At 44.4% G+C, this 18,378-nt stretch overlaps 1 long non-coding RNA gene across 4 annotated transcripts in view; it reads right to left on the bottom strand.

Annotated features, from left to right (window-relative positions):
- Positions 1-1,088: 1,088 nt before the first annotated feature.
- The window catches only part of LOC122162929, a 48,571-nt gene continuing 31,281 nt past the window's right edge, over positions 1,089-18,378 (bottom strand). For all 4 annotated transcript variants that reach the window (XR_006169747.1, XR_006169748.1, XR_006169746.1 and 1 more), the window contains 2 exons: positions 2,169-2,308; positions 1,089-1,461 (listed from right to left, as the gene is read on the bottom strand). This is a non-coding gene — a long non-coding RNA (uncharacterized LOC122162929). The remainder of the gene's footprint in view (positions 1,462-2,168; positions 2,309-18,378) is intronic.

The raw sequence follows: 18,378 nt of genomic DNA on the forward strand, positions 1-18,378 counted from the left end.
CTGATTATAGGACGGGAGCCTGAAAAGAAGGTCTGAGTACAATGAAGCCTTCCTTGTAGATTTTCTCTGTGGAGTTTCCACGTGGTCACGCTTCATTGACAAAATGAGTCCCAGGAAGGTTTATTCATTTTGCTGCTTATTGTTTTCTCTAACAGGTGCGATTGCTATAATTAGATCTGTACAGCAGCATTTCCTTGTTACTCGAATTCCTTCTGTCTCTCTCAGATGCTCCTGGCTATAGCACTACTGTGGCTGCTGCTTAGAGAAGGAGTGAAAATGAGTTGTTTTCTTTCCCTCCTTTTTCTTCATTCATCCACATTAAGCCAGGAGAAACATAGCCTCTGCCTCTCACAGATCATTTGCTCCTTTCCTTCCTTGAGCTCAAAAGAAGCTTTGGTGTCCATCGTGGTGATGGGTGGATGGCTGGACCGGATCAGTTTAGTGAACCTTTCCAACCTTAATGATTCTATGATTGTAAAGTGCCACCAAATGCCCCCACTCATGGCTGAGATAGGCACCTCCCTTGGAAGCACAGCATGGACCAACAGTAGGAACACTCACAAGTGCACAGGAGCAGAGCTGGGGAGAGGCTGATGTCCAGCAGCTCGAAGGGTATTCACTAGATCTTTTGCTCATTTAGAGGCTGCTTGTCTGTCTTTGCAATATAACCCATCACACAAGTGTTATAGCCAGCGCCCATTTCAAATATTTGGAAATGTATCGTGCAATCAGTTTAACCAGCAACAATCAATCCTTTCCCAAGGCCTCCACCTAGCATCTTCCCTCTCAAAAGCAGTAAGTCTGCCCAGAAAACAGGGGAACACACAGCTCTTTTGGCACCATACTGAAGTGGGATATTTTATGTCATTTTCTACCTCCATTACATGTGTAAATTCACATCATGCTGCAGAGTGGGGTCTTTCTGGGAACAACAGGTTTGCATTTTGGCAGCAGCCTCGAGGCCAGATCAGTTTGAGGCTATGAGAAGCAACAACGCGCTGAGAAAATGAGGCTCTCAAGATAACAAGCGAGGGGCATGCGCTGCTTTCAGTCAATCAAGACCAAATTCAGCCACGGAGCAATCAAGCTCAATTCAAACGACTTCTGCATTATTATTGTTATTATTTATCACTTGAATTATTGGAGCACCTTGACGAGGCAGCTGAAATGAGAGTGGAAAGGACTGACGCTGTACAAAGGTATAATGAGAGCATGGCAGCCCAGGCAAGTACACAGGCTGCAGAGATGGGGCCAGCGACCAGCAGAAGAGAGGTGGGGCTGCAATTGGGCATTAGCAAGATCAGCCTTGGCATGTTTTGAGTAGGCTACTCAGTATCCAGCAAGTTCAAGTCTCCCTCCATAGCTGGTAGAGATAGAAATATAGCAGAGCTGGAGTCCAATACTGGTCCTCTGTGGAGCTGAATGTTCCTCGCGGGTGAGCAGCATGGGGACATCAACCTCCTGGAGGGCCAGACAACAAACACAGAATCATAGAATCAAAAAATTTGGAAGCCATCAACCCATCCCCACTATGCCCACCAACAACGGCCCTCAGCATCTCCACGGTTCTTAAACACCTTCAAGGATGGTGACTATACGACCTCCCTGGGCAGCCTGTTCTAATGTATCATCACTATTTCTGAGGATTAGTTTTTTCCTCATATCCAACCTGAACCTCCCCTGGCATAACTTGAGGACATTACCTCTCATCCTATCACTGTCACTTTGGAGAAGAGGCCAATCTCCCACCTCATCACCACCTCCTTACAGGGAGCTGTAGAGAGCGATAAGGTCTCCCCTGAGCCTCCTCTTCTCCAGACAGAATCATTCCAGTTCTCTCAGCCACTCCCCATAAGATTTGTGCTCCATATCCTTCACAGCTCTGTTGCTCTTCTCTGGATATGCTCTAAGGCCACAATTTCTTCCTTGTAGTGAGGGGCCCAAAACTGAACACAGTACACCATCCCAAGCTCAGTGCAAGCCGGTAGCCTTCATAGCCTTTATACACAGACTACTTGTTTCCATCCAATATCCTACATGCACAGACACACATTCCTATCATGCTCCACCAACCCTTCATCTTTGCCATTGTTCAGCTACGGACTGACACATCTCAATAAACTCACTGTCTGCTGTGTGCCTGACCCAGATCTTTCCCCAGCACCCACCTTCTCATTGCTGAAGCCAAGGATCTTGTGGCACATGGACTAGGGTCTGTCCAAATGAGCAGAAGTCAAGTCCCTTCCATCTACCTGGCTGTCTTGTGCACACCAGCCTTCATCTGTAAGTAATATGCTAGACATGTTTCCTTTTCAGTAATAAAAAAAAGTAAAAAAAAAAAAAAATTATTAATTTATTTTCTAATTACAAAAGAATGTAGGGAAAAAAAAAAAAGAAAGAAAGAAAGAAGGAAAGAAAGAAAAGAAATTATGACTACCAGATGGCAAATCACCATTTAGCAGGAGCAGGCAAAAAGAAGACTCAGTCAATCACGGGGTAAGTGATAAGACACCAGACTGAACCACCGAAAAGAAAGGCAGCTCATTACACAAAGCACTAAATTATTCTTCCTGGGACTTCTCCTCCTTCTTTTCCGCTCCTATTTTTTATTCTGAGCCATAAAGCAAGTAATTCCACTGAGACCCTCTTTTAAATGATTAACATTTCCATTTTAACTTTTGTTTTTGATTGTGTCCCTGCCATTAATCTTTCTGTCTTTTCATGCACCCTGCTGTTCAACCTCATCTTCTACCTTTCCCTTTTGCTGGCTCATCTTCCCCCACCACCAAAATCAGCCTTTTGCTGTGGGGGTCAGACCAAGGCTGGGGCTCCATTCCATGAGACATCATCTGAGACCTGGCAGCACTGCAGCCAGCAGTAGATGCTCCATCCCTCCAACAAGGCATCTAGCTGAGATGAGCACCTTGTATGTGCTTATGTATCTGTTTGGAGGCAATTTAAAAATCCCAGGTAAAGCGACAATCCTGAGATAAACCTGGCCAGCCTGACTGTGATGGGAGCTGATGATATCCATGGCCAGCTGAGAGCTATTTTTGGCTCTGTTCCCTTCCAGCAAGCAACTAATTCATCACTTGCACGGTTCTGAAAAGTTTTGGGCAGCACAGTGCCTTCAGCCAGGAACACAGTGGTGTCTGCTGCTGCTGTTGTGCCAGGGGAGGATCAGGTTGGATATAAGAAAAAAATTTCTTCTCTGAAAGCAAAAAGGCACTGGCAAGGAGTGGAGGAGTCACCATCCCTGGAGGTGTTCAAGAACTGCGGAGATGTGACACTAAGGAATATGGTTATGAGCATGGTGGAGATGGATAGTGTATGAGAACTGCCAAGCCAGGGCCTGAACCACTGATTGAGCACCTGGAGGAAAGACCCAGTCAGCCCTAGGAGCACAGGTGAAGGTAATTCACCTGTGATACCAGAAAGGGTGGAGCCTGGCTCTACTCCTCCTAGACCTCATTTAAGGGCTGGCAGCCACTGAGAAAGGATCTTTTGTTGGAGACCTCTCTTCTGGGGAGTTTTAATGTGAGCCTGGATCTTCAGAGAGAGGTGAGCATTCTTCTTTTTGTATCACCTTCTCGTTGTGCTGATGCTGTTACAGGTAGACAATTGGACTTGGTGATCTGGAGGACTTTTCCAACCTTAATTATTCTGTTTTCTATTCTGCTGTCTAAGGAGCCTGGATGCAGGAGTGGCACTGGGCAGCAGATGGTAGGATATGTGCATGTCTGCAGATATCTGCAAACCAGATAATGGGGGGAGCACTGGTTATTCACTGGTGACACCACCTGTTTTGCTGTTGGTCCCAAAGAGCTGTAGGTCACACTATAAGTGGCATCTCTTTGAAGTTACAGGTATTCTGCCTGTGCTGCACCCAAAAACAACCAGGAACAGGAATGTCACGGGGCCGGAGGCAGACTCTCCATTCTGCCTCTGCCTCAAGCTTTTATCAGCCAGAGAGTCCATGATGGAAGCCATCTCTTGTTGTGTTTCTGCAGATGCTCCCTACCTCCATTTTGCAGAGGAAGCCTGTGGCACTGGCACCAGCAGCAGGAGAAGCAGCCCTGTGTTTCTCTGGTGAGGTGCAATTTGAAGCTGAGCGTTTTGTGAGTGCATAAATCCCTTCCTACTATGCACTTTCTTGCCCTGTTGGCATTTATGGCTTGTTGATGTGTTTGAGGAGCATTAAGCAAAATACAGATAGCCTGGCATTTTATTACTCATATTTCTCTGCTCTTAATGACTGAGTGGAGCACAACTTGCTAATGAACTAGGCTGAAATGAATGCATTTGTGGCACTAATTGAAATACACCCAAGGTCTGGCTTTCAAAACGGAGTAAAATCTCCAGCACTCTCAGAAGAGCCTTTTTTTCCTTTAACCCCTTCCTGCTGTCTTTCACTACAGCTGCATGTGTGTGTAATAGAACATGGCAGCTTCTGCCTACAGGAACCAGCAGCTCGAGGTGCAAGGTGCTGGGAAAGCTGGTGCTCCTTGCCTTCTTATAAAAGCAGCTCAATGGGTACAGCACTGCCTTGAGATGGCAGAGGGTGTGGAGTGGTGGGGAGATGGATCTGGAAGCGTGTGGCTGGAGGGAGGTCAGGCTCTTCCTAGCTTGTAGGCTGCATGTATCCATGAGGAGACTAGTAATTATGTGATGCAGGTTGGTATTTTCTAGAAGCTATGTAGGCAAAAGAGGAGGTTTCAGTTGATGCATGAAGTACTTCCAGCAAAATAGGGAGAGTGTTAGCTTTTAGTAGCGCAGGGGCACTGCTTAATTGTAGCTGCTTACAAACATGGATGCTTGCTTGTCAATAAAAAAACGAATCTTGAACTTGAAGAGAAAACAAATTAAAATTAATCAGTGGAAAACACTTCATTTGAACTGGGAAAAGCAGATGCAACTAGCAAGTCTAGGTGGACAAACAAGATAATCAAATCAATACCCCACTTTTCTGACTGGCTCACAACCACAGGCTACAAATTGAGAGCAGGCATGTGGATCCACTTCATTTCTATTAGGTATCAGCTGGTTCTGTAATTAAGTGGAATTTGAGCCTGCTGGGGGATTTATTGCCCTGTCCCTGGGTGGATCTGCGTCTGTGAGGGCGGTAGCTCATCTGTGCTGCTGGTATTCCTAGCACTCCTCTTGCTTCTGCATAGATCTCTTTCTTTTTCTCCTACCCCAATGCGAGCTTGTTGCAAAGTGAAAATTGGAGGAGGGTGTTGGATGCTGGAAAGAAAAACCCAGTCCGTTGCTGTAGTTAGTAATCAGTGCAATTGTAAACAGGAATAGCTGTAAATGAATAGGGCCAGGTGTAAGGTTTAGTTAATAATGCTCTAATTAAGACTAGATTAGTATGTCTTGACATGGGCAGGAATGGGGAATGCTTTTATTTCTTTTTTTGTTTTGTTGTTGCTGTTGACAATTTAAATATGTTTCTTAGATTTTACAGATGACGGTTATGTTGCTTGTATGCTGAAACTGTGTGCCCTCTATGGAGATGTTGAACTCAGGTTGGATATTAGGGAAAACTTCTCAGAGTGGTAATGCATTGGCACTGCTGCCCAGACAGTGGTGCTGGAGTCGCCATCCCTGGAGGTGTTCAAGAACTGTGGAGGTGTAGCACTGAGGGATGTAGCTATGGGCATGGTGGGGGTGGGCTGGGATTGGATGTGATGGTCCAGGTGATCTTTCCTAACCTTTATGATTCTGTGGTTCTTGTTTGTGGAACCCCAGCAGTGCACCTGTTCCTGGGGGCTGGAAGCAATGTTGCTTTTAATTGGCTAATGTTGTCCTATAAAACTTGAGCTTTAAGAGTTGGAAACCTGATAGCAGCTTGGAGTTCCCTTGGAAATCACCAGAGATGGCCCAAGAGCACCTAAAAGGAATAGAGTGTAAGTTCTGTTTTCTTTAATTGAATTTTTAATTATTATTTGATATTTGCTCTCTGCAAGAAGAAGCTAACTTTGTCCTCGGCCTGGCTAGAAGCTGAGGAGAAGGCTCATAAATATTCATTTGAAACTGTTGCAAATTAATTTCACTGCAGTTCTTTGTGGTTTTGCTTCTCACAAGCATTCAAGTGAATGTGTTTTGGTGTAAGGGGTGGTAAACAGAAAAGGCAATTAAAAAAAAAAAAAAGTGTAGTGAATATTTGCCAAAAATAATAAAGAGAAAAGTTATTCACTTAATTTACAAGCAGATTCAGAGCAGGAAGAACTGCTGTCACCCCACTGGGACCATCCAATATGCTGCATCACCTGCATATCCAAGTGGGTCACACTGTACACTTCAAGCAGCAGAAGTGACTCAGAAGTCAAACAAATGGCTTGGAAACTCACACGAAAATTTTAACAAAAAAAAAAAAAAAAAGGAAAAATGAGCAGCAAACTGCAGTGGTTCTTCCTGGATTCTGCTGGTGAATGCTCAGCTTTTCTCTGTTGCATCTACTTTTTTTTTTTTTTAATTTATTTATTTTTGCTGCTTTTTAGTTACGCTTCAAGCTTTTTGTTTAGGCAACTGAAATATGCATTTCACCTGCAGTATTTCTTATTCCAGAGGTGAATGTGGATCTGTTTTGAGACTGGAAAAAAAAATTGCTGTTGCTTGAGACTTGGGGTCTTTCTGCTACACCAAAAGCTTATGAAAGAAGAAAAGCTGAGTCCTGTTGATCAGGATTACATACATGTGTTTGCATTCACACCTTAATGTTCTTTGCAATAGTTCTGTTCCTTCCTCACCCCCCCCCTGCTTCCTCCACCCAAGGTCTAATTAAAACAAGGATGCACTGGGCTGCCTTTTGGTCTGTTTCATCTGCTGATATTTTTTTATGTTAAATCCACCAAGGAAATCTCCTGAAGGCTTTGAAGACTTAGGGCGTGTGAATAAAGATGTCACAATGCTAGACTTGGGGCTTCTTAATGAGGACAGAAGGCTTGATGTCAGAACACTTCAGTGCCCAAAGGAAAGAAATGCTTTCCAGCAAGCTCCCTTTCTCACTTCATTTTTGTATCCTTGTTGCGAAGGCTAAAGTTTTTTTTTTTTCCTCTATCTTTTATTCTTTGTCCATCCTTCAAGCAGGAAGGGGAAAAATGAGGAGGAAATGCATTTTCACAGAGTCATAGAATAATCTTAGCACTGAACAGGGACACCCACAGCTCCATCTGGTGCTCAGAGCCCATCCACCCTGACCTTGGCTGTCTCCAGGGATGGGACACCACCACCTCTCTGTGCCAGTGCCCAGTTCCACAACTCCCATCATTATTCATATCAATGTTTCTTTATCTTGTTTTATCTCAGTGTCCTGCCCAGACTCCTGCTTCCCCCTTTCCTACCTGGGCCAGTGTAATCTGCCCTCTTTTTGTGTTTGCTCTCATCTCAAAAGTTCTGCCTTAGGGAAGGAAAGTTTGCTTTAGCAAGACATGAGTGAACCTATGGGAGCAGTAGGATGTCATTAAGGCAGAGCTGTGTGTTCTCTTGGCTGTGTCACATTTTTGTAGGAGAAAACTTCCAGGTTTCTTTGGGAGAGGTGTTTCCTACATGTGGGATGTGCCTGTCAGAGACAGGCATCCACTTCCTTTTGGGGTGTGCAATTCTCTGAGAGGACATTGTGTTGTCAGAAGTTGGTGCCTACATGCAAGATCAGGAGGAGTACTTCCTTTTTGTATCAGAGAAAGAAAAGTTTGGGGCAAAACTGTAAATCCAACCCAGTGGCAGCAGAAGCCAATTTAGCTCCTAAGGATACAGTCTGTGTACTTCTTCATTAAGCTCAAGCATAACTGGAGTTTTTGCTTCAAACCTCAGAATTTCAAGCTCAGCATGAGTCAGTTCCTAAGTGCTGAAATATTTAAACTTTGTTTTTGTTGTTGGTGGTTTTTTTTTTTTTTTTTTTCAGTCAGGAGCTGGATTTATTGACACCAAATGAGCTGTATGATTTCTCTTCTAAGAAAATCCTGATGTTTGGTATTGGTAGTGATGATAATGATTGTTTAAAATTAAGCTCTTTTCATTGACTGGCCACACCTACTTAGTTCCATCCTTGCCAAATGAGACACACTCTTTCTTCTCTATCAGGATTCCTGCTCAAAGCTTACAGCCTTCTTGCTTCCTTAGGTAATGCTAATGCATTTTAATATGGACATGAGTGCACGTTCAATTCATCAGTTTGTACTTTTATGCAATTGTCCAGGCCTGGAGGCTGCTGGGAGATGGCTGGAGGAGAGAGGAGTGGTTGTAAAATACACGAGCAGGTGCAAAGATGGGTGCTCTTATAGTAAGGGGAAAGTGAGTGCTTTTGCTTTGCAACTTTGCAAAGAGTTGTCAGCCCTTCCCTTCAGAGCAAATCATTGGTTGGTTGCTGTTTTTTTGTTTTTTTTTTTTTTTTTTAAACAAAGTGTACAGCCCCATCTGATTCACTCTAAGGGTGTATATTAGCAGGTGGAGACGTGCTGAAAAAATACAAGATTTCTCAGCCTCCTATTTACTGAGCAAACTTGCTGCAGCAATCAAAGGTGCCCACTGTTGCCCTGTTGGAGAATGAGTGTGGATTGAGACAGGGAAGAAGCTGTAGTTGCTGCAGAAGTTCTGCCTGTGCAGAAACCCCTCACTGCCTCTTGAGCTCCACACCTGTAGTGATCTGACCTTAGACCAGTGCCTGACTTAGTGCTCAAGACTGCATATTCAGCAGTGTTGTTTGCTCAGGGGCTGGCTGTTTTTAAGTAAGCATGAAGTAGTAGTATAAGAGCATAGGTTATCTTCTACTTGTATATATTTTTCAACTCTTTTGCCAGAGCACCTCAAAGACATATTCCCTAAACCCAGTAAAATCCTAAGGAAGCACATGGCCAAACCCCAATACCCCAGAGACTGCCTGACTTGGTCTCTAGATATGACCAGTCTTTGAATTGGAGGGCACTTGTCTGGATCCCTACCACTATTATACCAAAAGCATCCTTTCCACAGTCAGAGGATTAAGCCCTGCTCAGGTTTAAGGTCTCCTGCTCCCTGTCTGCATTAAGCCATCTGGTTTGTGTGCCACTGACCTTTGTCAGTTTGCATTAATTCGCAGGGGTTGATGAAAGAGTTCCAAGCTGCAGAGCTATGAGTCACTGCTGGGAGATAGATGGGTAATGAAAAAGCTGTTCCATTTTGTTTTGAATTCCAGATCTTCACAAATAAATCTCTGCTTGGATCCAATCAGATTTCTACAAAATTCCCTTCCTATTACACTAATCTGTTTGCTGACATCTTGAGCTCCACAGCCCAGCCACCAGCTGCAGGATGGGATTCTGTATCACCTTCTCCATCACTGTGTGCCATCCTCCTTCATTTTCCATGCACTCCTGACCACTTGAGCATCTGTCCCAAAGTCACCCTCTGTACAAGCATTCCCCTCCCTGTCTTATAGCAAACCCAAGCAGCTGAGTGTCTACTTCAGTGCATTCAGCCAAAATGTGTTAGCAACAGTCATATAGTGCACAAACAGGCCAGGCAGCTAGGGATGCATCCAGCTCTACTCAGCCTTTCAACACATGGAGTGCAGGTGACTGCAGTAGCACAAATGGCAGCCAATAGCCCCAGTTTGGTTTGCTGAACATCAAGGGGCCTGTTGGTATTCACACACACAAAAAAAAATACCCACAGAGTTTCTCCAATTCATTCTGGAAAGTATTTTCTTTCCTGCTTTGTTGGTTGGGTGATTGTTCAGTTTACTCTGCTATTCTGTCAGGCAGCCAGAGAGGTAAAGTGTTTCCAGGTGACCAGGCCTGTGCCATCCAGAAAGAATAGCAAATCATTGCAGTAAGCATTATGCTAGCTCTCCTTCATGGAGAAGTCAGCCATTTGAGCTTGACTTTGTGAATAGCATCCCTGGAGGCTGGGAACACTTTCCAATGAAAGGCTTCCCTCTTCTGGACTGTGAGCTTGGAAAATTCCATTTGATATGCTCCCATCTCAGCTCCTTCTGCTGTCCTTTGTGCCTTCCTGAAGCATTGCTCCAGGGAGAGATAGGAGAGCTGCATCTCTTGGCTGGATCTGCAGAGATGCATGATCGCAGTGCATCAGCTTAGGTGTCAGAGATATGGATGGGTGGTCAGAGTCAGGGGACTGACCTGCAACTTCTGTTAGTAGAACAGATGTAAATGCAAGCAGCCTTGATTGTATCATTTGTAGTTAGTCAGCAAAATTGATATGAAAGTAAATAATAGGAAAGCATCTAAATGAGATGGGAAAAGCCAAGTTACTCAGGGCTGGCTGCGCTGCTACCTTCCTTCTTCTTTGTTTCTGTTGGCAATTAGTTTTAAGGATGATAGCCTCGTGCCTAAGGCTGCAATACTCCCACATGCTTGCTTGTACTGTGGTTAACTGTGTTGCCATCTTTGCTCTGCGAAAGATAGTTGCTGGAGTGGTATCTGGGGACTGGAACAGTCTGCCCAGGGAGATGGTGGAGCCACTGTCCCTGCAGGTGCTCAAGGCATGTTGTGGTGTATTCAGGGACATGGTTAGTAGGCAGTAATAGTGGTAGGTGGACTAGATGATCTTAAAGGTCTTTTCCAACCTTAAGAAGTCTATAATTTTGATCCACAATTTGCATCCAAAACTGAATGTCTGGAGGTAGAGGGATGAGGCAAAGACAACAAAGAATCTCTTCACACCAAGCACACGTATCAGGAGATGGAACACGAGGGTGATGGTTAAGGCATCCAAAGGTTCTGCCTCCAACGTTTTTCTGTGCATTTCTGATGACAGGGTTGCACATGTAACCTTTGTCATCTGCAATGTGGACAGCAAGAAGAGCATTCAGCTCAAACTGCATTTGAACAGACGTTCAGATCTCAGACCAAAGCACACCCCCTGGGTTTCCTAACACAGCACAGATGCATCCCAGCTTAGATCTCCCCGTTCTTCCCAGGATCTATAAGGCAGGTAAAGGAGAAACATTTGCCAGGCTCTGAAGTATGTGGAGCAAACCACAGCGGTGCCCCTTGCGTGTCAGTAATCCAGGGCAGCTGAAACCACTGCATCTTCTCTGTGGGTGAACACTTTTAAAGCAGCCACAGACCTTGAAGCAGTGAGAATTTGTCCCTGAGGAGGATTTCAGTGACCACAGGTTGTCCTCTAGTGCAGCATACAACTGAGTGTCCATTTGCCAAATCCTCTAGCACAAGCTTCTTAGAGATGATGATGCTGGGATCAAGTGGGCTGGCAGAAATGGTGCATGTTCAGCAAAATTCAGCATCCCTTTTTCCCTTATAGAAGTTACTGCCATTTGAAGTACCCACCAGTGGCACTGTGAGCCAGACCAGCTGTGTCTGCTTAATTAACTCAATGCTCACATGAGGTTGATTCATAGAAACAGGGTGGAAGGGATGAGTCAAATAAGGTTTTCACCAAATCTTTTTTTCCAAACTGTGCTGCTCTGAAGAATTTTGACCAGCATCTCCCCAAAGAACCCCACGCATAACAAAAGAAGGCTTAAGACATTTACCCTCTGCTGAGACCTCTAAGTAAGCATTGTACTGACATCAGCATCTCTGTGAGGAGTAAACAAGAAATCTCACACAGCTCCCAGCAAGCATTGCTATGAGGTTGCTTGGTGTTGGAAAGGATACCACAGCCATAAAGCACCATTTAGCTCTGCACTGGGTTGGATTGCTACTTGTGCCTTAGCTGACCTAGAAATACTCAAAAGCAAATACAGTATACATGGCTTCTACTGTGTGTTTCCTTCCACACAGCATGACCGGTTTCCCTTTCTTCATCTTGGCCCTATTTAGCACATCTCATGCCAGAGGCTGACCCAGCTGAAATCTGCGTTTCCAGCTCTGCAGAGAGAATTGCACATCTTTGGCTTTTTTTCCTGCTACTGCAGGATATCTTAAGTTCTTGTGTTCTTAAAACCTTACTAAGTCCTAAGTGATGAGCAATGACCCATGAAGGTCAAAGCAGCAATGATTCTTAGAGGATGTTCTACTTGATGGAGCCAGTTATTCCCCTGACACCCAGCGCAAGAGTTGGATTGCCTTCCATACAGCAAACATGTGCACTGCCAGATCACAGTCTTGATTATATCTATATCAACCTGCTTAAAATACCATTGGCTGCAATTAAAGTACAGACATGGACCAGATGCTGCAAGCTGCCTGATAGTTCCTGCTTCCAACACAGAACTACTTCTGCTTCAAAACTTACCCTTTGTCTTCCTCTTCTCTTTCTGACATCCTCTGTGAATGAAAACATTTTCTGCTAACTTTTTTTCATTGTGGTTTTCCTCTAACTTGCCTGCAACTTCTGTTGGTTTGGTTCAGGCCCACCCCATTGCACCATCATTCCCTTAAATCTAAAAGCAGGATGCTCATTTCAGCACATCTGTCACTCAGCCTTTTCTCTCTTTGAGAATCAAATAAACAATATTCCACATTCCTCCTCCTCTAGTGAGCAGAGCTTCTGATGCTTGGCCTGGGGTTAATTGTAGGGCTAACCAAGCCATGAAAAAAAATATTCCGGGAAAATGCAGAAGATTTCTTGCTTGGATGGACCGAGCAATCTTTCTTTTTTAGAATTCACTGTCACAGGACAGCCAAACAGATCTCTCTATCACAAGATATGCTTCTCTTTCCTTACAGCTTCAGACCACAGAAGACATGTACTTTGCTTTGGCCCTTTCAGAAAGTTGGCTCAACTTTCCCTTTGGTCTGATGGTGAGTCAGGGGAGGCCAGTCACCAAGATCCAGAGCATTTCTGCACTGGCTGTAGCTTGTCAGCTCAGATTGTAATGCACCCTCAGAACGGGCAAAAAGCAATATTTCCTTCTATGTCACCTCCATCTTGCTGATGATGATCATTGGAGCTGAAAGGAACCCTTAAAGGGTATCTGGTCCCACCTCCCTACAGTCAACAAGGACACCCACAGCTCCATCAGGTGCTCTGAGCTCATCCAGCCTGACCTTGGCTATCTTCAGGGATGGGCCACCACCACCTCACTGAGCAACTATAACAATCAGAAAAATCAAAGCAATGGAATGGTGTTACAGGAGATATAATGACAAGGGAACCAGCAGGATAGAAAGGTATTACAATGCAAAAGTGCTCACCTGTCTCTGAAGATCTAGGTTTACAAGGAGAACTCCACAAGGGAGGGACCACCAACCAGAGATCCTTCCCCAGGGGCCATCAGCCCCTAAATGAGATCTAAGAGAGGTGCAGCCAGGGTCCACCCTTCCTGTCACACAGCTGAATTGCTTTCACCTGTGCTCCCCGGGGCTGGCTGGGTCCTTTCCCAGGTGCTCAATCAGTGGTTCAGGCCATGACTCAGCAGTTACCATAGAGCAACCTGTGCCAGAGCCTCACTGATGTTATTGTAAAAAAAACTACTTCCTTATATCCAATCTGAATCTCCACTCTTTCAGTTTGAAATCATTGAAGTGATGGAGTAGGAAACTGCAGCCAGAGATTTCCCAGTGCTTCTAGCCCAGTAAGGTACCCTGAAAAATCCAGTTAAAGACTAAATCTGATGGAGCATCCCTTACTGCCCAACTACCCTCTGAAATCCCATTACTGCTTTCCCAATTCTTCCCTATAACAGAACTGTTCTGACTTTTCTCCCCCTCATTCCTGTTCACCCAGCCCATGCCTTCACCCATCCTTGGGGAGGATGCTCCATGCAGGAGGATCCCCTGTTGTGTCTTACAGGTAAATGTGGGCCAGTACGCTCCACTGGGAGAATCAGTGAGCACAGTTTTAAGCAGAGGTTATGTTAAAGGGAAGGAAAAACAAGAGGAGCAATAACAACGCTGCTGAATTTTGGCATCCAGATGCTGTAATGGCCCTGAGGGCTCATGGCAAGGCCCCTGCATATGCTGCTGAGCTGCTGGCACAGTGTGGAGCCCAGCTGCCCTATGGTGTTTGCACATAATGGGGCAAAGCCCCCTTGCAAAGCACTGAAAATGCTAGAGAGCTACTCCTCTCCACAATGACTTCATTTTTAAAGGCCACATGATAGGAGCTGATCCTTCGCATCAGCTCTTTTAAACCACCTGCTGCTCATCAGCTGTTGGTGAAGAGATGGCCAGACCCATCCTTTACCCTATCCCCCATTCTGATACACTGCCGGACTTTGCAGTGCAGGGAGGGCTCTCTACTCAGGAGCAGGGTCGATGTTGGGGCTTCAAACTGCTTTATAAACCTCTCAGTTAAAAGCCATTGGGAGGAATGTAAAATATTAGTGGTATTTTAAGAAAGTGTGTGGGTGTGTAGACACAATTAATTTTCCCTTTTATAGGCCTACGTGGAAAATCTCCACCTCCAAGGAAGATGTCTAGGACTGTGCATTGCTGGCACCCCAGAACAGGGCACTGTTAACAGAAAATGCCATTGAAATTAACAGTGTGGTCAGGCAGTGTCATCCCAATAAATGGTCACACGTGTGAGAGGCGTCAGACTGAGAGCCTCTCTGTCCTGCCCAGGCTGAAGCAGCTCGTTCTTCCTCGTTAAACGCACACGGTAGCAGTCATAAGGGATTTTTGTCACGTTAGTCCCCTAAGATCAGAGAGGAGCTGATGCGACTGCGTAGGATTAAACAGCAGAGGGTATGCGCACTCGCGTACATGCAGGCAGTGTGTCTGCTCTCGTGCTATGTATTGTTATTGACACACTGCACCTTAATGGCTATAATGTCAATGGGCACTTTGGGACCTTTACTCGTGGATTATTAATGCATTAGTCCATAGCTTTTATGGGTTATCGTGTCAAGAGTGGTAGGAGTGGATGCCTGCAGTATATGGGCAGAATAAAGATATTTCTTAATCAGAGCTGTGTACATAGCACAGCTGTGTGCTAAACCTTAGAAGTCCCATTTGCTTCTGTGCCGTACCTGCTCCCAGCATGGAAACAATGACACCGATGAGGAAAAGGGTCTGGAAAAGCACTCTGGGGAAAGGAAGAGAGCTCATGCTGTAACGAGGCAGTTGCGCATTGCTGTCCCAGGCTGGGGGAGATTATTTCCTGATACCCTGCAGCCTGAAGATTAATAGGCTCTTTACTTTATTGTTAGGAAGTGCAGGTGCTGCTTTTATTTATATAGACGTGCGCTGCTCTCTTGGCTGCGGGCTCAGCCCAGAACAAGCCCTCCCATAGGATTTTGGGGAGAGGAACTTTCTCACGCTGTTCCTGCCCAAAGCCAATGTCACGCCGCATTTGAATGCGTGTCCTTCTGAATATGATGGAAATTGCAGGTGCTCGAGGGCTGGATCCTGCTATTTTAAAGGGCCTTTTTGAACACAGCATGATTTGCAGGGAAGTGATGCCTGGGTGCAAGAGGTCTTTTCTTGGTACATAGAGTATGTATGAGGGCTGCTCCAAAAGTCTCTCATTTCATTTCATTATGTTGGCCCATAACATCACAGGCGGATGTTGGTGATATGGCAGCAGAGGTTGAACCTTTCCACCAATATTCTCTTACATTTTGTTGCCTTGAGACAAATGGCAGCAGAGGAATAGTCTGACAAAATGGAGTCTGATGTGGAAGTGCACATATGAAGTAAAGGTGTGACATTCCACTCCTCAGTGTGGAAAAAATGGCACCCATTGACATTCATTGACGCTGAAAGTTTATGAAGACCAAACAGTGGATGTGAGCACAATGAGACAGTGGTGCAGTTCAGCAGTGGAAAGATGAGTCATGTTCCAGACAGCCATGCAGATTTTTTTGAGCACAGCATGCAAGATCTCATTCATCATCAGTGAAAATACATAATGGGGGTGACTATGTTGGAAAATAGCATTTTGTGGCTGAGAATTTGCACTACCAAATAGCGTTACTGTGCTCTTTCTATCTGTTGTAATTTTTATGGAAATAAATAGGAGGCAGTACTTTTGGAGCAACCTACATATATTTGCAAAGCTTTGTTGGACAAAATGCGGAGTTTAAAGCTGTGGGTGAAGTACAATGTGCTGAGGCTCTGTGAAAGGAGCCATGTTGTGCTAGAGGAGCAGAAGGAGAGAGAGCCACCAGCAGGGAGGACACAAGAGTGGTCAGAAATGTCCTGGCTGACATTTAGCAATGTGGTTGCATCCAGGACAGAACATTGGAGCAGTGAGTGATGGGCAGCTCAGCCACAGTTATACAAGTGAATGTAAATGGGTTTGCTTCTGACAAGAGCTGCCATCCTTTTGTACTTACTACTGCTCCTCTCTGATGAGACCTGGAGGAATTATCTGTGTAACTGAACCATTGGGCAATGGAAGTCATAATCATCCAATACCAGAAACCAAAACCATATCGCAGGTGGTTTTCCTTCTCATGGGAGGGGAAAATACCGCTAACACATGGGCTGCAATGGCAAGGAGCAAAAAAGAGGCACTGTGGTCTGATCCCAGGGGCTGCTGTTCTGAAGAGCTGGAAGTGAGTGGTGCTGTGACGTGGGGGGAAATCTGTTGTTTGCAAACTGGGCCACATCCTTCAGTTTCTTAACTTCTCATTCCTTTGGCTTCACATCTCAAGGAAGCAAAGAAATCCCCCTGTTTTCCTGATGGTGCTGAATAGAATTTGAGTTTTCATCATGTCATATCTGGGCCATGGAAAGGCCCCTGCTTTATTGTGTGACGACACAGAAATTACTGAGTAATTACAGGATTATGCAGCACCCTGTAAATTAAATGTTACCTCTTTACCTTTTATAGAACAAAAAATAACCATGTAATTACCTGGTGAATTAAGCTGTTAAGGTCTCGTGGTAATTATACATGGAGTCAAAAGCTCTGAGTTCTTCTGGTAGTTACAACTAAAGAATTATCTTTCACTTTTTAAACATATGTTGCAGTTGGATCCCAAAGCCTGCACATTTCCATTTTAATAATGCTATGGCCTGCTCAAATGAGAAGAGGCATATGTCTCCCATCTGAGTGTGCAAATAGAGTGAACACATATCTATAAAATAGATTGGACATATGCAAAAGTGACCTAGGTTCATACCAGAGAAATTATATGGACTGAAATGGAATAGCAAGACGATTAGTTGGACGATAGTGTTTAAAATTGTGTTTAGTTTCCTAGCACTGGAACCTGCTTTCACAGGAAGCAAGTCAGCGTGATGCTATTTTTAATATCCACATGTGATTGTATTTTGAAAACAGACAATCAAAGCAGCCATCAGGAAGCTCTGTCCCCTAAAGGGAGGCCGGGGACTTGCAGCGTGCATGGCTTTGCTGTTGGGCTGAATACCCACTGCTGGGAAGATATCAGAAAGGTGCCTGCAGCTGCTGAAATACAGGTCAGGTTTTTACTTGGCATGAGGATTCGCAGCACATATCAATTGCCACTTTTATTCTGTGTATCTTCAGCTCTGGTCAGCGTCTACAAAAGCTTGTTCAATCTTTTAAGATTCAGGTGTTTATTTCAACTGCTCTACATAACTTCTTTTTTCTTTAATTTTTAACCAAAAAAATAAAAGCAGGCTGAAGTGTTTCAGGTTTTCTTCTCCTTCAGCTTTTCTCCTTCCAAGGTCATAGGAACAGTGTTCAGAAAAATCCCAATGAACTTCAGCTATGAAATAATAACTGTGTCCTCTGTCTCTCTCTCCTATGCGTGTCCTCTCAGGTTAAAAATAGGCATTTTTGTAGGTCCCAGAATCAGAATCTTTGGCTTTGTAATTTTAGATCCCTAAATCAGAAGCAAGGGATACTATGGTATTCTGAGCACCACTGAAAGGTGCTGCATGCTCACCTCCAGCTCTGCAAAGACGTGCACTTCCTAGATAATTTTATAACTTGCTTCGAAATATGCAGCATGTTACATAAGTGCTCACTGTGGTAATCATGGAACAAAATACAGAACCAAGTTTAGAGCTGGGTTTCTCCTTTAATGAAGCTTAGCACTGACATTTTAACTATTAACATTGTGTCTACAGTTTCTATTGCAGACCTAACTATTTCACCTACAAGTCATCTCTAATCCAAACAGTAATTGCTCCAGGTACAAAATGAATTGAAGTAATTATCTTCTAATCTATTTTTTCTTATTATGCATTTATTCTCATTTTGGTTTCAATGTGATCAGCAATTCCCTCTGCTTTGCCGTGTTTAAATCCTGCAGTAATGCTGCATGCTGAACACAGTAACATGCATTTGCTTCAAAGAGTCATTTGTATCCCCTGTAAGCAGGCAGGTTTTCCTGGAGAGATGCAGTGTTTCAGTGCAAACAAGCTTTTTTACATGTTTGTTGCATTACTTTTTTCTCCTTGGGTCCACCAGTGTTTGTAATTGCCAACCGGTGAATATTACAAAGAACCCCTTGGGGTTAGATGAGATAACAAGCTACACAAGAGCAAACTATGGTAATCATGGAACAAAATACAGAACCAAGTTTAGAGC

The sequence above is a fragment of the Centrocercus urophasianus genome, unplaced genomic scaffold, assembly GCF_019232065.1.
Source record: "Centrocercus urophasianus isolate 14NV4802_14NV808 unplaced genomic scaffold, USGS_Curo_1.0 seq_22, whole genome shotgun sequence".
NCBI classification, from domain to species: domain Eukaryota; kingdom Metazoa; phylum Chordata; class Aves; order Galliformes; family Phasianidae; genus Centrocercus; species Centrocercus urophasianus.